Source organism: Equus przewalskii, chromosome 31, assembly GCF_037783145.1.
Source record: "Equus przewalskii isolate Varuska chromosome 31, EquPr2, whole genome shotgun sequence".
NCBI classification, from domain to species: domain Eukaryota; kingdom Metazoa; phylum Chordata; class Mammalia; order Perissodactyla; family Equidae; genus Equus; species Equus przewalskii.
Genome location: NC_091861.1, coordinates 24,459,202 through 24,478,896, shown reverse-complemented (window position 1 = coordinate 24,478,896; position 19,695 = coordinate 24,459,202). Strand labels below are relative to the sequence as shown.

The window sequence follows — 19,695 nt, the reverse complement described above, 5'->3', positions numbered from 1 at the left end:
CTTGTTCTCTTTTTAGTTTTATATTCATTGCGTAATTATATACCCCATGCCTTTCAAGACTTTCTCTTTTGATTCGGCAAAACCTCTTGTGAACGTAAAAATCTAAACTCGTACAATTTTTTAATAGCTGTTTTTGGGATTAAGGCTGTGGGAAACATCTCATAATTCATGGGAATTGTAACTTCTGCTCGTAGCTTTTTGCATGTCTGGAGAAAGTGTAAACATATTTGAACCAAATTATGTGTTTTCCAAACCTACTAGGCTTTTGAGAAGTCCACTGGGCTTGTTATATTTTCTGTTTTAATCTTTTGCTAAGGATGAGGATTATTTTTTCTCTTGTCCAGAAAAATATTTCATAAACTTCCGTTTTAAACCCAACCTTCTTATTTTTGTGAAGTCAGTTATTATTCCAGTGTTTTTTCTCAGCTACTCACATCCTGAGGAAAATTACGCTGCTTAGTCTCACAGGAGACATTACTGTTTGTATTACAAAACAAAGTTGATCATGAATAATGAGACATGAAAGTGCCAAGCCTGCCAATATGCCTTAATGCTGCTCAGGGCATTCTTTCTCCAGTGAACTCTATGTCTGAAAACAAATTACGATGAAAAGGCTGCTCAGTGAGAATATGGAATCATATCAAAGAAAGTGCCCAAACCATTGGAGGGTTGCTGACATCCAGCAATTCACTTCCAGGCTATAGACGTATTAGGCAAATTTACTTCCAACTTCTAAATCTAAAACTCTCCAAGTTGCTCTTTTCACCTGTCTAATTGCAACCCTATTTACATTAAAATGCTTCTGTTCCTTTCAGAAGAGACTTATTGGAAGCTGAAATACGTATATATTTATTTTTTAAAGTATTTATTTTAAAATTAAAGTTTTAAAACTTGTATAAACAGGAATAAAAGGAGCAGAGTGAAAATTCTCTCCTCTCTCTGCCTCTGTCTAGTCTGCATTTTCAATGACAATCACTGTAGCTGGGCCTCTGTTGCCAGTACATACATGCTTCGAGAAACATTGTATACATTTGGAAGGAAATATATATATTTATGTGTATTTCTTTTTCACTTTGTAAGAAGTCTTGGAGATATTTCCACAACAGTACATCAAGTTTCTCATATTTTTTATTTTTTGAGGAAGATTGGCCCTGAGCTAACATCCACCACCAATCCTCCTCTTTTTGTTGAGGAAGATTGGCCCTGAGCTACCGTCTATGCCCATCTTCCTCTATTTTATATGTGGGACGCCTGCCACAGCATGGCTTGATAAGCAGTGTCTAGGTCTGCACCTGGGATCTAAACCAGTGAACCCCAGGCTGCTGAAGCAGAGCATGTGAACTTAACGGCTGTGCCACCAGGCTGGCCCCTCATGTTTTTTAAATTGGCAGTGTGATCTCTTGCATAGGCATACCATAACTTTTTGAAACAGTCACCTTTCTTGGATGGTTAGGTTGCTTTAGAGATTGATCCAAGTTGTTGCCTGTATGAATAGTTTGTTCTTTTTGTTGCTAAATAGTATTCCAAGGTATAGATAGACCATAGTTTGTTTCATTGATTACCCATTGAAGCACATGTGGGCTGTTTCTAGGTTTGAGCTATTAGAAATAAGCTATGAACATTTGTGTGCAAGTTTTTATGTGAACGTAAGTTTTCATTTCTCTGACAAACGTCTAAGAGTGCAATTGCTGGGTTACATGGTAATTTCACAGTTAGCTTTTCAAGAAATAGCCAAAGGCTTCCAGCATGGTGGCACCGTTTCCATTCCCATGAGCAATGTATGAGTGATCCAGTTTTTCACATCCTCGCAGATTTTGGTGTTACAACTTTATTATTTTGGCCAGTTTGATAGGTGTGCAATGGGTCTAATTTTTCAGTTGTGAAATGTTACAAATTGCATTCAGTAAGGACCATCCAGAAATTATAGAAAATTAGAGCAGACTTTCGTTTTTCCAACATGGGATAATTCTTCAAAGATAAAAGATCCTTTACAATTTTTTTATTGTTTGATTTTTGTGTAGACTCCTTTTATCTCCCAATATTTTCTTTTCCATTATATTTCCATTATATTTTTCCATTATATTTTTGCCTTCACTTCACTTCAGTTTTATCTCTGAGAGTATTAAGATGGTAGTGTGATTTTTCTATTGCTACTCAATCTGACAAATATATAGTTCTGTGGTTATATGAGGAGAGACTTCTGATTGATAATACCCCATGAGATATACACCCGACATTTTACTCAGATTAAACTGTAGTCTTCTGATTTTAGAATTCTCACAATTGCAGAATGTTAAAATGTTAATTCTCTAAGATATTGCCGAGAGACAGATGGGATAATTATCTACATATCAAATATAATTGTTTGGAAGCTACAAATTAAATCATGAACCAAATTTCTTGTGCGTGAAGCTCAACTCTAGTGAACTCCCTTGAAGAATTGTAAGTCAATAGCTTTCAAGACCACCACAACTATATTTAAAATTAGTTTCGCTTACAATTTGCTAAATAGTTATATTATCTATTTGTAACTTAAGATAAAATATCTCACAGTACTTCTTTCTGTTTTGCATTTTGCCTTGGACATGTTCTGCTCCTTGATGTTTTACCAACTCTTTCTGTAGATGACTCTTAGCCTTCGTATCTCTGTGCTTTGGTTATTTTCTTGGCGAGAGCTGAATGCTGTCATCCTTGCACAGAAGCCATGCTAATATTCTCTGTATCCTTCCAATTTTAGTATATGTGCTGGTGCAGTGAGTGCTGCTGAGCTCCAGATCAGGTTAAATCCTTCTGCATATATTTCCTTAGCTCTCGTTTCATAATACACATACCGGTGTTTCCTCAGTATTATTCATCATCCTTTAACAGAACTTCTTGTTTATTGTCAAGAGGAGGACCATGTCTCTTTTGCTCATTGCTGCTTTCCTGGTGTCAGGCTGGTGCCTTGCCAATGATAGGCATTCAATAAATCTATAAATTTTTGTTGAATGGTTGAGGGAATGAAATAATGCACTTAAAAATACCTCCCATCTTCTAAGTTTCATGGACATGTTCATTACTCTTTCTCCAGTAAGTACTTTGTTCCTAACTCCCCTTTCTTGGAGGGTGAGCAGGTTGAGGAAGTCAGAAGGAAAATGATGTCAGAAGGAAGTACTGTAGAAAGTTGTCCTGGATTTAGTTTCCTCCAACCACTTTTAGATATTCTAGACTTATAGCTCCATCTCCTTTATCTGGTATGCTGTCTTTTGGGAAATCAGAGTTCTATAAAATGTATAAATGTTTACTTCAGATCAGTGATCTCTGAAGTTTTATACATAAATCAAATGCTATCAGGTTGCTCCATTTTCTTGTCTTGAAAAGACTCAATGTCATTTTGTGGTTATGTCTATGGAAGATTAATGCATATTCAGGTCAATTCATAGAAAGGAATTAAGAAATTCTAATTAAATAGAAAGTACATTTTAGAAACTATATTCTCTTAAAAGAATATTTTAGGTAGATTTTAGCTCAATGTAAACGAGTTAGTTATTTGAATGTTATGAGTCATTATTTTTAAAATTATAAATGTTCTTTTATATTTCTTCCTTTTGTAAATTAAATAGTGTATGCATTTTTTTTTAATTTTAAAGGGGAAACGATTGTGCTTAAAGTATTTGATCATCTCATCTCTTGAAAACCGTATTTCTTTAATATTTGAATAGGTATCATATTTACATATGTTAATAATCAATAACTATACAAGAATGTAGTGAAAAGTCTTTCTCCCAACCATGTCCTCTACCCAATTTTCACTGCACCCCCATTCGATAAGCATTATTTTTTGTTTTATGACATCATCTCCTCTCATAGGAAATGAATTAAAGTGTAGAGTGTATTATCAGATAATTAAAATAAATCCTCTGTAATCAAAAAGTGAGTCTCTTAAAAGTCCTGCTAAAATGTAACAAAATAGGTCATGGCAGAAGATAGGATACCTCGCTTGTTAGATCAGGGACCAGCAAATTTTGCCTCTGGAAAGGAACAGATAGCAATTATTCTAGGCCTTGGAGGCCATAAAGTCTCTTTACAACTGCTCAGCTCTGCTGTTGTAATTTAAAAGCATCCATAGACAATATGTGGATGAATGAGCACGTTTGAGCTCGAATAAAACTTTACTGATGAACATTGAAATTTGATTTTCGTGCTAATTTTTATATGTCACAAAATATTATTCTTGTTTGGATTTGTTTCCAGCCATTTTAAAATATTAAAATCATTCTTGGTTCACAGGTCATAAAACAACAGGCAATGGGCAGGATTTGGCTTATGGGCTATTGTTTGCTGACGCCCGAAGTGAATGAAACACAATTCATTTCATTTCTAATTGATTTTTTTCTGCTTACATGTACTTAAAATACTGATTATTAAATATCCTACTTGTCTTTTGTCTTACATATGCAATTCAATATAGTATTTAGGGAAGAAGACATAACAATTATTGAGTGACAATTGGGTGCTTGACACTTTTTGGACTGTCTCTCACTTAAGCTAGTCACCAGCTCTCTGAAGTAGATATTCTTAGTTCTATTTTATAAATACATTAATGAGGAAAAAGGGGATTAGCAACATTTCCAAGGATGTATGCGTCCTAAGAGGTGGACTTTAGTTTTTCCCTTAGGTTTATCAGACTCCCTGTTGATAGAACTGGACAACTATTTTTCAGCCCCATAAATATGGTGCTTCCAGTTACTACAATACTCTGCTCATGTTTAGCTGTTCAAAGTTCTGTTGGTCATCAGTTTTGGATGTTCAATGCTGCTATTTTCTCAAAGATGTAAGCAAGAAAATTGAATTCATATTTATTTTCATTGCTTAACTTTTACCTGAGTGATTTTGCCTTATCTAGCTTCCTTTTAAGGAGAATTGAGTTGGAAAATTGATAAATGGAGTTTGAAATACAAGGAAATGTTTTTTTCAAATATGGTCCCTGACTTGCAGTTATATATATAATTTAATTTTTAATTTTGCAATTTCGGTCCATTGCCTGTTTAATCCTCAGATGTTCAGAACATTTGCTGACATACCCATATTAGGAGATTATTTCTCACGTGGTTGGAGGAAGAAGAAGTGCTTTTCTATGGCCATTATAAAATATATTGAAGTGCATATTCTTTTTTCTGGACTTTAAAACAATTCAGAGTGATTCTTTTATTCAACAGCAGCATCGAATTACAGTCACAATGATTGATAGTAAAATTTGGCTACCCTTCAAAATAGAATTCAACACAGGAAACACATTTTAATTTACTTTATTGTTCTTCAAATTTAAGAATTTGGAAAGATACTGATTTATTTCGTAGAGATTATTTCAGAATATTTAAGAATATTATTAAATTATTTGAACAGAAAATGTTTGAACAAGGTTGTTAAGGTAAAAACAAAAACTAATAGCCTGCCTTTGTAACTAATATTATCACTTGTTAGGAAAAGGTAAAATATTAAGTTTGCGTTTAAAGCTTGTACTGATAGCTTGAAATATGTTAATCAGTTGTGTGGTTAGGGCCTGCTACAGTCATCAGCCATGCCATAAGATAGTCTCTCTTTAGCCCTGGGAAATACACATTTTGGAATCGTTTTAGCAGTTTGTGGGTTAATCTCTAGTCTCCAAGAGCATTCTGTATTTAAATAATTAAATTATTGGTTCTAAATCATAGGGCTTTAGCTATCGGACAGTTTCTTTAATTTTAACGATTGTTTGAAGGCTAATAATTAGAAGATTTGCTGAATGACCTGTCGATGTCAGAGAAAATAACTTATTTCCTATCTGGTTCCAAAATTTCAAGCAGAAGCTAATACTGAGATCATGTCATTGCATTTTATTCTATTGATAAGAGGTGCAGTCATTACTTAATGATTACCAAGATAAATGGGGGGGGTGCCCTATTTTTTAGAAGACTATTTAAAGTAAAAGCTAAATACTGTGTATGATTAAATTGAAAACACCTGCCAAGAATGTGGAATAATGTTGTCCTAAATTAGAGACATTAGTATCATTAAAAATATTGGTTGTACTTATTTTTAAAATTTTTGACAGTGTAAAATATTAATATTTTGAGATTTATAGGCATGAGTCAGAAATCTATAGTCAAAACATGATCAGCTTATTGAAAAATGCTCGGTATACCAATAATTATATTTCATGTATGCATAATAATGATTTAAGAAATCCCTGTGAGGGCATGGTATTCCCAGCAGTCAATGTAGTGCTCAGTATCTATGAGGTATTCAAATATTTATTGAATGAATTAATAATTGGTACAGATCTTCTATATACTTTGTTTTCCCAAAGAAAAATCTTATTTTCTTCTATTCTTATTTCAATCATCAGTAAAATAAGACTATTATTTCCTTTTATAACTGAAGAAGCAGAGTTAGTTTATAATGGATAATTTCAGTGAAATATATTCGTTATTTTAAATTTTTGTTTGTATTCATTTCTGATTTCTGTTTTCAGGGAATTATTTAACACCACTGCATGAAATGCCCTTGCTTAGACAGAAGATAAATTTGTAACAATAAAACACAAAGAGGAGGCTGAAGCCATTTATTTATTTTTCCTTCAAATAGTGATACATTTCATGGAAGTGCACGCTTCATTTCTCAAGCTCTAATTCTTTTAATACGTTTTTAATTTAATTTTTCAACAGGGTGGTGCTAAAGTAATAAGCAGAAGTTAGGCAATTTTAAGAACAGTCAATGTAAGACAGTCAAATGGTCCATTGAAAATTGAGTCTTACAGTTTAGTAAAAAAATTTTAATATGGCTTGATATTATATACAGTCATAGATACTTCAGATTAGGATTCCCTATGAACATAATTACCTATAACTTGTGTTTTATATAACATCCTTATCCTTTAATGTCCTGACGCCAGCAAAATCAAGGTTATATAAATGTACAAAGAAAATAAGCATAATTAAAAAGACAGTTTTTTGGACTCTTTTTAAAGAGCCCAAATTGGCATAAATTTTACTACATTTTCTCAAATATTAGCTAGAGTGGTTTTCATCTGTCACTTTTAATTGGAATTACCATGAACTTCTTCAGGCTTCTCTAGCTTTCCACTTTGTGTGCTACTGATATGGCTTTTAAATAGGAGGTCAAACAGTTTTACAAATAGATCACAACTGAAAAATTGGAACTTTGTTCTTTGAAATTTCAAAGATAAAGCCAAATCACAGAAAAAATGAGATAGTGGGTGGCCATTTGTTGAATACATCATCGTGTCCTTACCTTTATGAGGACCATGATGCAATGTCTCAGACTCATTTTAGAATGCATCTGATTTTGTGAGGGCAGTTCCCAGAGTTGTGCGATTTCAAACCAACTGATTCATGCTCAGCAAGCTGAACTATAACAAACCATAATGTCAGGGTAGTGATTTTGTTCGCATTAAATCATATGCATGGGAAGGGAAATTATAATCAGAATTATACTTTGATAACATGGAATCAGAGAAACAGAGGAAAGGGAGGTGTACGATGTTGAATGGTACATAGTCCTGTTGTAGCTAGTCTCTACTGGAATTATAATCGAAGAATTTTCCTCTGACATTGGGAAGGTTGACAGTTCATCTGTTTTTATATTCCCCAAATTGAGTTGATTCATCAGAGAGAAATCAGTGAAGTCGTGTCAGTTCTATAAAGTGGTCTGCTTTTTCTTGCAATGGACTTTCAGATCTATTTATTATACATTGATAAAAAACCATAAACTTTACTTTTGTAGGTTTTCAGTTTGCTTTTTTTTTATTTCGAGCTTTACCTTTTAATCCAATGTCAAAGAAACAAGATCTCTTTCTCTCTTTTTTTTTTTCCTGTAAAAATTTTAAAGGCTAAGATGCAAGCTTTCTTTTCATGTTTTTTCTATTTAATGTTAATTTAGTTGCAGCAGCTTTCTTGGTCTTCCCATTGCCTTCTTATTCTTCATCTGAGAATAATCTCAGGACATAGGCATTTCTGTATTAGCTCCAATAATTAGTCTCCCAAGTCTAACAAATACTATGTTAATAATAATTCTGTGGCTTGCACGTATTAATTGCCTGGAGCAGGGTTTCCAAATGAGAAACTTTAAAGTAATGTACCTAGCCAGTTGTGTACTTTGAATGCAGAGACAATCTTCCTGATGGTCTAGTAGGAAATCAGTTTACTCTGTGGAACAATACCTCTATTTATGATTTTCTCTCAAAGTAAAAATGTATTGAAAATGGTTATCTATCAAAGGCATTCATCACTGAAATACAGACAGTCAACAGCTGTGGGAAGCAATCTTTGCAAATTGTGCTTTTCTGAAATAGTGTATTATATGCCTTACGTAAAAAATTCTCCTCTTCCCCCCGGCCCCCCATCCATCACCGTCCAAGCTTTTGTCCACTCAGTGCAGGAATACTGGGCGTCAATGACAGATATCATGCATTATCTGCAAATTGTGAATGAAAGTCAACTTTCAATGAACAAAATTACTTTCTAGGCTGATTCTGTATGAGAAGAAGAGTCCATTGGCCCCTGCAACATGGTACAAGTGGAGAGGTCTTTGCTGCTCCCCACCTACTCAATCTACCCGTTCTTCTAGCGTCATGGACTTTCATTCATAGCACTTATTCCAATTTGTAATTGAATATTTATTCTGTGTTTGTTCATTTTCTGATTCTTCTGACTATAATGTAAACTCTGTGAGGGCAAAGACTATTTTTCTTTTATTCACGGCCTTATAGATGATGCCACTCACAATAGAAGACATAAAAATTATTGAAGAATAAATAAATGCTTCTGTAACCAAGCTGAGACTTTTCTTTCCCCATGGATTGACTTAAAGAATTGTAGATTTCTGACCTGGGAAGAAGCTAGTCCAATCTCATTTTACTGGTGGCAAAACCAAGCATCTCAGAAGATGGAAGAACTTGAAAAGTTCCCGAATGCTTTTCATTCAGCATGAATGAATTAATTGATAGCACTATCAATTATAGCTATCAATATATCAATATAGCTATCAATTAATACCAGTAGAATTGGTTCCTATTCATACTTATTTCTTTCTGGATCATCATATTTCTCTTTTTAAATGATTCTTATGAGACATAAAGACATCTCGCCAGAGAAATAAAGACCATGATCTCTTTTTGTAATTGAGGGATAATTTTCTTGTTATACATAGAGTCCCGAGAAGGCCAATAATGTTGAATATTGCAAGAGCAGTTCACCACATCAGTAGCTTTTCTCATAGTCATTCTGTCAGCATCAGAGAGAAAACCTTGTGCTTTAGAAGATATTAGTAGGCAGAGGCATAAGCCTAAGTTAGATTGTGATATCCTTGATCATCGTCTAAGTCACTAGCTTGACAATACTAATTCCATTCACTACATCATTTATATAATCCTTGGTTTGCCCAGAAAAAAAATGAAATTCTAGTGTGCCTGATTAGAGGTCTCTGTGTATGTCGATTATTAGAGAATTTCCTTTCCTTTTGAATAGCTACTGCTCTCCTTCAGAAGGGGTAAAATTTGAATGACCAAAATGTATGTGGGAGGAAACAATGCTCCTAGGATTGTATGCAGAAGTAAGCATTCTGGGCCCTTTATTTCATTGCAGTGGTTTATAAGTAATAGGGTTTAAAGCCTTGATTTATAAGAAGAGCTCAATAGCTTGTTTATTCATCAAAGCATATTAATAGAATGGAACATTATCCTATAAACATCCCTTTACATGTGCAAAAGTTCAAATATAGCGTGCAAGTAGCTGATTTTGGCTCAGCCTCAGAGAATTTGTTAAATACATTAAAATAATGTTGCTGCTGATAAATTATTGGAGATTGCAATATATTCACAATTTTCCTACTTTTTTTCTTTTTATTTCATTTCAGAAATATTATGCTCATAGAATTCTGCTAGGGATGATAAAAATTCAAGGATGAAATAAGAAACATATGGTCTCAAGGATTATATGTATCTTCTCTCTTGTTTATCTCAACATTTTCCTTCTTTTCTGGTTAATAAGACCCATGTTCCAAGTCTGAGTTTGGAAATGTTAAGGAGTTCCAGGATGTTAAGTTTAAAAATGAACTTAACTGTTGAGTTTTGTTGATGTTAGTTCTGGAAACTCAAATGATATCCAAATACGTTACATGGAAATTGTACAAATCACCTACTTTTTCCTGTTTCTTGCTTGGCTACTGCTTGTGTTTATGATACTATTCAGAGTCAGAATGAGTTGTTCCTGGCAGCATGTACTGTTAGCCCAAACTCTGATGTTTTGAAAAGATGTTCATGGACTAAAGTTTTAAGTCAGAATATTATTTCTGTTGATCCTCATTTGCAATCACTGTGAAATAAATAAATATGAACATGTGATAAGGCATCCCTTTCCTAAGAGGGGAAAAAGACTAATGAAGACTTTGGTTACTCAAAACCCACTTTCCTGTAGTATTGAGCAAAAGAAGCTAAGTCGCAAATTTGAGTATCTTGACGGCTCTGTATAATCAGAGCAAGAAAGTTAACTCACAGATAAGCCTACCCGGGTACTCCCAGTCACCACTTTATATAATTTCTAAATGCAGGAAATACGGCTTCAGCAGCCACCTCCTCACTTCTACCAGCAACCATTTTAGTCTAATTACATTAAATTGCGGAAGTAAAGGCATCTCTTATTACTTCATGGAGAGAGATTCTAGTACAGAAAGGCTAAATATCCTGCTGAAATAATCATGGAGCTCTCGAGTTATTTTTGTTACTTCAATAAACTTACCACAAATCTATATTTTTCAGTGATAATACTGTGAAGCCTTACTAAAATGTCTGTGTTTTGGGGTGAAATTTTTATCAAATTGGTGTGTGATAATAATGGTTATCTTAAGAATACCAAGTTCATAAATGTATGAGAAAGAAAACAAATTGAGAGGCTTCCACATGTCAGTTTCTATATTCGATATTTCACATACATTCACATGACTGTTAGGAAGTAGGAATTATTACTGCCAGAGGAAACTGTAAGTCTCAGGACAGGTAAATAACCTTGGTGCATTCAAAGTCCTATAGTTCATCCATCTCACAGCTCGATTTAAATGCAAGTCCTATGGCTCCGAAGGTTGTCCGCTTCCCTCAAGAGTTTAATCCTCAGATGGCAGCCTGTCCTTTTGAAAGTTGGCTTGGGGATTCTGCTCTGAGAACTGTGAGGCTATCTTTTCCCTGATGGGCTGGTTGGAAAGTATGGGTCCAGCTCAGTTGGGTTAAAGAGAATACGTCCTAAGCTCTAAACAGCAAAGCCAACATGTTGTACTTGAAGGGATGGAATGAATGACCCCCGTAGACTATTCAGAAACATAAAAGTTATGAGGATTTTTGATAATAGGGCTCTTGATCCCTGGGTAGTGATAAGGCAAGAACTTATGTTCTATAAAATCGCTATTTACAGTAAATAGCTGGCCTTTGATTTGTTCTTGTAAAGTTCTTGCCTGAACCTAACAAATAACCCTGGGAAGTTGGCAGGGGGCTGACGGCTAATTGGCTGAACTAACTAGTAAGTAGCAGTTAGGACAAGGATTTCTCATTTCTGACTCTGAGTCTGATGTGATTTCCAGCTTGACGTAATTTACAATGACCTAATGTCCCAGCCAGCAGCTATTTGGATCTTGGTAAATGACATTCAGAAGGTGATTTTGAAGGGAAAGCATTTTAGGAAGTAAAATCATGTTTAAACCTTGTTATAGTATGTTACTTGGTACAAATGGAGTGTCTTATTTTTATTACATAAGTAGTACATGGGAACTATGGGATAGGTGGAAAATACAAATTGACAACAATCACCAGAAACTTCAAAAAAACAAAAACATAATTCCAGCAATGCTAGTAGTTCGATGTATAATATTTCAGATTTTGTTTTCTACTTTTCAATCAATTGGCTCTACCTAAACAGGATCAAACCACAATAGCATTTTGTAGCCTAAATTTATTTATTTATTGGTTTTCCACTTAATAGTGTTCCATCATTATTTGTGATTGCATACTGTTGCTTACTATTGATGTACCAAAAAATATTTATCTAATTTTCTGTTATTGGACAATTACATTGCTTTGATTTTTCACAATCAAAACAAGATTATCATGAGTAAGGCTACCAAAAATGCTATGTACTCATATAAATTGCTCATATCTTCCTAGCATTTTCTTTCCCTTTTAATGAGACTTGTACATTTCATATATTTCTCCATTTTTATGAATTCATTCATACATGTATATCTTTTGTATATTTTGCCATTGTTATGCCTATAAGAAACGTCTCCACATTTACTGTGTCTCTCGATGTGTCAGCCATTTCACTGGGCACTTGTTAAACAATAGCGTCATCTTGGAATTTAATATTCATTGTGTATGCAATTTTTCATTATAGAAAGTCATTGCTGTTTGAAATATGATCACTCACATTTTTCTGAGTTGGAAGGCTTGTGTGTTTGGTAGACATGGACTCAGTATCATGGACTTTTCTTAAAATTATCATCTGATTTTCTTTGCCAGAGAAAAGGTTATAGGTTATATTTTCTGTAACCAGTGATATGTTCTATCTGTGGAATGTCCAACATCCTGAAAACTAAATAAATATAAGTAAAAGATTTTCAGAAAGAAGCAGAGAAGACTCTTGTGACAACTTATTGCTATTAATGAATGGACGATGCTCTGTAAAATAATCATGTTAACCAGTGCAGTCTTCCTGCATCATCAACCTTTCCTTAATAGTCTGTCAAGCAATGCTGAATCAAAGATAGCATTAAAGAAATTAGAATCAGCTGCTGGAGCCGAAATGTTTACATCCTATAAAATGTTTCCAAAATAGTGGTAAAAACGAAAGAGCCCATTCCTTTGATCATGCAACTGGATGAAAGGAGGTGGTGGCCATAAACAAATTTCCTTCTCTTGAACAAATATCTGAGCAGAAGATCGTAATGTCTCCACAGCTACTCCCTTATGGATCCACATTTGTGCCTTTTCCACGACTTCAGCCATCAATATCTGACTCAAGAAAAAGGTACTGTAGAGTAAGCTATAACATCAACGGGTTGAGATAATGAAAATGGTGTGTGAATGTTTTTGTTGATGTGGAGAAAGCTATCATTATTTGTTCTTTACTTATATATTCATCCCAAATAGAGTACTTTGAATAATTTGTAGTTGCGATGAACTTGTGTTGCACATTTTAAATATATTTATTTTAATGATCAACAAGAGATCGACATTTCAGAAAATTCTCTTTAACATTAGTAATATTCAATTCGGTGATTTGTTTTAAGATACTTTAGAATAATTGAGTATATAAAGTATAATCCCACTTAAATCATTATCAAATTGCTCTCATTCAATGTAGTATCTTTTCTCTAACATTATTGTTTAAGTGGAAGGTATTTTGAATGTGCTATGCCCAACATTTGTCCCATAAAAATTCATTCAATTACGTTATTTATTTTAGGATACATATTCAAGAGTGAAATATTTATGTGTAGCATAACTGTGGGCATCAAAGGTATGGAGCAATCTAACGCACAGTTATTCATGCCTGACTTCTTCTGTTCTTGACTGACTACAATAGCTTTCTCTTGAATGCCTGCTCCTGCTTCTACTCCTTTTATCAGCACATTTTTGGCCAGGCTGCCAGCATTGCAGGTGGGGTTGTTACAAATACCTTGATGTCGCCAGTCAAGGGAATAATTCTACCTAATGAGCGAGGGAAGTGCTAACCACTTTTTGTTACTGAGAAGCAGTCATGAGCCAGCAAAAAGGAAACTCCCACAAAAGATAAATGTCTACTCCATTAATGATTATATTTTTTATGATCAACACTTAAAACTAAAATGCTTCTTCCTTAAATGGTCTATGGTAAAGTAAGTGTTTGGGTAATAACCCATAATGGGTAAAGATTTATCGCATTTCCGATTGGCTCTTTAGTCAATAACACCTTTTTTGGCTTGGATATTATTAGAAAATTAGAAATCAATGGATACCATTTCTATTTGATTCTTGCTTGTACAGAAAGATGGTTACTCTGAGAGAATGAGGAAAGGATCACGCATAATTCGTTTTTGCAATTGGAGTGGCAGCTTAGAATTTTCTGTTGTGCTCATAGGAAAACAAAGAGTAATAAAACTAGTGGTATCTAAACACTATTTCTCAACCTTTGTAAATACTAGGGGCTGCCTAGGATTGTAATAATGGGAGTAAAATATTTGTTCAGACTAATTCCACATCTTATTCTAACTTTCCAGAGAATATTATCTTAGGCAAAATCAAAAGGACTTGTCTGTCTGTGGATTTACAAGGATCACAGCACTGAGGTACTCAACAAGTTGAAAAATTGTTTGAAAATAAGACAGGACGTTTTGACATGAAAAACATAAGCTTTTAATTTTTTATCTGGAAGTGTGTGTGATAGACATGGTCACTCTCCCCTAGAACTGATTATGGAGATTGTTAGACTAGTAGCATGATAGCTGACATTCCATTATTGACCATTATCCTGTTTTTCTTTTATTTCCAAAAATGCTTATAAGAGGTAGTTAATTGAAGTCCATTTGAGGCTAAGAAAGTTGGTAAGTTAAAAAGTAAGGGAGAAGTAGCAGGAGAATTTGGTGCATAAGCAAGAGCCATGCTCTAAGAATCAGACTTAATTATGTTCAGTTCTTGCACTGTCACTGTGCGTGAAAGAGGTACACATCAGTTCAAATCACTTTTCAGCTCTGGGTTCCAGTTTTTTATCTATAAATAAAATATAGCTCTAAAGAATTTCCTGTATAGAAGGATTTATGGACTTTATATCTAGTGTTAGTACAATATAAAGTATAAGAAATAGGGGAGTAAGTCTTCAAAATGCATTTTTATTTTCATTGTAAAATTGCACTTTTATTAGACCCCAGCTTTATGACTCAGTAGTGGTGTGAGCTTGGGCAGCATGCTGAACTTCCTGAGGCCTCACCAAACTCATCTGTATAATGAGGATAATGATTCTTAGCTCAAAGGATTTTTGTAATATTAAATTAAAAAATACATGCCTAGCATATTGTAGGCATTTGTTAAAATGCTCTCATCCACCTGGGTACTTAAAACAGTAAGACTGATTAATATAATAGAAGTACATTTTGGAAATGAAAATTTTCATTGGTAATGAAAATATTTTTCGTCTTGTTCTTATTGGTCATTTGGGATCATTTTGTCTTTTTATTTTATTTTTACCCATATTTATCAGTTTGCTACCTAATGATGTGCAAGGCATTAGGATAAAGAGATTGGGCTAAGTAATTGTTGAAGATGCATAGGTGGAAAAACAGGTTTCTTGAATAGTTTCTTGACCTCCAGATTGGACCTTTTCATGGCAACTGCTGAACTAAACAAGTTAGGAAATCGTAACATCTGCAGATTACATTGAGAAATGAATTCAACTCTATGCTTTTATAATATATTTCTTCACACGAATTATGTTCCTTCACATGCACTAGCCACTCTGCTTCACATTAAACTAATCGGAACTTTTCAAATTGCAACTTTTTATTTAAATGAAAGCTTCTGAGTAAGTAAGCGTACAGCTTCCATATGCTAGAAGTCCATACTACTTTCAAAGAGCACATGCTGATTCACAAGCAGAATAATGGTTTCCTATTAATAATTCTTCCCCATGAAAGAAATTCAAGCAGCTTTTAAGGTACTTGAACTGTAAAGATAATGGCCTCATTTGGGGGAAATTTGTTACATTATTAATATCATTGATTTCATGTCACCCTGTTTTACTAGTAAAGTGTTGGTGTTTACATGTGAATAATTCTGAACGCATTTCAGGAAATTTTACCCAACTTTGTGGTGGTGTGATGCATTTCTGTGTGTGCATTTTCAGCCTTCTTGGTGGTGATACCTTATATTTTACTAACAGAAGACAAATTACTGAAGCTAATAAATGGCTCGGGTAAATGCTATGAGGGCCACCTTCTTCCATTAAAATGAATAAAAGTAATAATTTGCCATTTCAAAAGACCTTTTGTTTCTTCAACAAGAAGATTGAGGGATATACTACAGAATCAACACTTGGGGTGGGGGGTGGTGCAAAGAAGTTCAGGACACTCAGTGATTTTGGGTTCTAACTCTTGAAGAATAGACAAGAATTCATTTGATCATCCAAGTAAAACTACAAGGTCAGTCCTGACCACGGTCAGAATAAGTGATACTTCGTATTATATCTATATTTATATAATGGATATACACATAATTTATATACATGTATATGTGTGTGAACATTTGAGTTGTTCACAATTATATATCGTTTGCCCCCTGCACACACACATGGTTGGTTGTCGTTATCCACGCTGGTTATGTTGTGTGAAGTCTGTGTGAAGACTGAACTCTCAGACCTGGGCTGTGGCTCCTAGGGAGACGCAGGATTAGTTTCCTGCCAGCCTCGGTTCATGTTTTTGTCAACTGATCAACGTGACCTTGTTTATGTGTGTTTCTGTTTAGAGACACCTTATTTATTATATGTTTTTTCCAAATAATTAAATATATACAGTATTTCTTTCTAATAAAACACTAACGGAGAAAGATTTAATGTCTTCTTGATCCTGAATAACAGGACCGTAAACTTCTTTGGCTTCAGCCCTAGTACAGTGCCGTCCATGGTGCTTTTCTTTTTTTGGTCATCTCATGAATCCACAAATTTAGCTGATTTTCCATCTTTTCCATAGCTTCATCATGCGCTACAGATGTTAATTTAATATTTTCCAGAGCAGGCTCACATACAGATGGGTGAATTTCCTCTTCTTTTCTCTGGATGAACATTGAATTTATAGCCAATAACGCTGTAACTCGTTCCTGAAAGAGGATATCGAGCAAACGTCTTTTCTCTGTAAGGCGCATCACAGCCTTCTTGCGTTTAGGAACTAGACGGCACCTCAGCTGTACTGCTTGAGGCTTATTTTAAACGGTGAAATCACCAACAAAAAGTACAAAACCATGACGCTGTTCGGTCTATTTGGACCACAGAGAGGATGCTTGTTCAACATATGGGAGCTGGCACAAGAAGGCAGAGTGTCATCTGTTCAACCTCAGCTGAGAACTTGTCCTCCAGAAGACTCAAATTTGCTGCTTCACAAAAATCCACAAGTTACTGTGACAACGCCACGAGTATGGATTTTGTCCCTTTCTGTCTGTCCACTCACTGTTCTTCAACAATCAAAAACCACTCAATTGCAGATCCTTTTCTGGTGTTTGCTTTTCTGTTAAATGACACTCACACCTAGTCAGATGTTCAAGCTGGAAATCTTGGAGTCAAATTTGACTTATTCTTCTTCACAGGGACCTCAATATATGACAAATCACCAAATTACCTTCTTTCTATTCCTAAATAACTGTTTGTGTTTTTTTTTTCATTTACTTAACGTCATCTTTTTTCCTGGAATACTGGTCTTTTCTCAAATGTAGTCTTGAAATCTTGACCTTTTTAATGCAATCTCTATACTGATGCAAACTATCAAAAATCTCAGATGTAACAAATAATTCTCTATTTAAATAAGTGGCTCTCCATGATCTTTAAAGTACAAGTTCAAACTCCTTCATGTGACTTAGAAAACGCTGCCAACTTTTCATGATCCCCTTTCTTCACTTTCTCTACTCCAAGCATGACAATATAAAATAGAAGAAAAACTGAAGATTTTATAATAAAACCCATTGGATTTACTAAAGTTGAAATCTGACATTTGATTTAATTTTTTCTAAGCTAGAGGACAGTTTATTTAACATGAAATTAGATCTAATATGACTGTCCTTCCTACCTGTAGCTAGAGATACATGTAAAATGAAATTCTGGTAGCTAGGAGCTACCTCAGTAGACTGAAACCCCAAATACTAAACATAATAGTGCCAAGGTAGAAATATCATCATGTAATACTAGTGCCCTTTTTCAATATTATTTATGATAATGGTATTTAAGATATAGGAACATGAAGATCTTGCTTAGCACTGAAAATAAATCTTATTATACATGATTTTAATATGAATTTCTTTATTTTACTTCATATCAAGCATGCATCATATCATATCTTACATCGTATCGTGTATCATATCTCCTCTTTAGTGGACATCAGTTCTTTCATACTACTGGCATCCATTTGCTCGGTTTTGGTAACAAATCTTGATTTCTTTCTGGAAAAACACCTTTTTCTGCTTCTCAGCCCGTGGGCTTTAGCGCTCTCCTCCAGCTCACCCCTAAGCCAAGCCTCCAATTTTACATCGAAGAATATGATCAGGGCTAAGCCAATCAGAGAACTTCATCTGCTGCCCTCCGGGTTTAATTTAGGATGGTTACATGACACAATCAGATCCATTGACACCCAGTGGAAGTTTTTCTTGAAATTCTGGTAAAAACTTGTTCTCTTCCTTTGTGGACTTCACATGAACAGATGCAATTTCTGGAGCAGCTGCAGGCATCTTACTACCATGAAGGAAAATCTGCTTGGGGATAAAGCAAGGGAAATGAAGTTGGGAGATGGAGAAAAATGAGCTCTTGGTGAGAGCCACGAGCTCTTGCTTTAAGCCATGCTTGCAATCATCTCCAGGCTGGCACTATTCACTTTTGAGAGAGTTTAAATTCCTTTTTCATTTAAGATAGTTTGAGTAGGTTCTTTTTCTCAATTGCAAACTAAAGTCCTAAGTGATGGAACACATAACAAATAATATAGTCGGTTCAGGCATCTGCAAATTATTTTAAGAGTCAAAACAAAAACGTGTAAGTTTAGTAACTTCATTAATGCAGATTTTACCGACTCCTCATATGTATTATAACATTGTTTTGATATATGTACATCTGTTCTTCATCAGAAACTGCTGCCACTCTATAGCACTTTTTGCATATATACTATCTTTCAGTGATTATGTGTAATAGACTTATAACTCATTTATGGACCACTAAATTAATTTTTTAACTTTTGTTAACATGAATTGACACAAAGTAAATTTACAAAAAAGTTAATAAGAAAAAAGACAGAATTTTCAAATCTGCATGAAGAAAGTGAGAGCTGCTTTGAAATGGAGTTGCCCAGTATAGCTTCTTTCTGCATAAACATATCAGTTAAATATCATTTATAGAGTCCTTCATCTTCTGTGGTATATTGTTAGATAAAACTACAGATGTTACTGGCATTTCCGTTTTTTCTTTAAATGAGGGAAAATGTGATTCTATCATTAAGAAGAATAATTCCATTACAGTTGATTCTCAGCTATTTTCACAAGGTGTATCCATAGTCAGACTTTAATTTCACATCAACTTTTCCCTAGTTCTAAGGAACACCTTCCTTGTTCATGGTGAGTCAATGCTTGCTTACTCAGTTTTTGTAAAAATGAAATATGCATATTTTCATAAATATTAGCATTGTGAGCAAGTTTGCATGCTACTGGTATTCTTGAGTTTATCATCTATGTTATAGCGTGGAATGAGTGCCTGTTAACAGAAACCTGCCAATCTTGTATTTAGAGTTGGAATGCTTCTTGACAGGGGTTTGAATGTGAGGTTGTAGCCCTCTGTGTTCTTTTGACAAGCCACGGGGTCGTTGAAAGGGTCATGCTGTAGTTGTTTCCATAGCTCTGGATGCTAGTGAAGTTACCATCATCTCAAAAATGCTCTAAAGGCTTACAACAGAATCTTC

The 19,695-nt window shown here is 34.5% G+C and overlaps 1 protein-coding gene and 1 pseudogene across 13 annotated transcripts in view; one reads left to right on the top strand and one right to left on the bottom strand.

Annotated features, from left to right (window-relative positions):
* The window catches only part of KCNT2 (potassium sodium-activated channel subfamily T member 2), a 351,003-nt gene that overhangs the window by 51,271 nt on the left and 280,037 nt on the right, over window positions 1-19,695 (top strand). The window lies entirely within an intron of this gene.
* Window positions 2,684-2,761, bottom strand: LOC139080709 (U6 spliceosomal RNA; annotated as a pseudogene).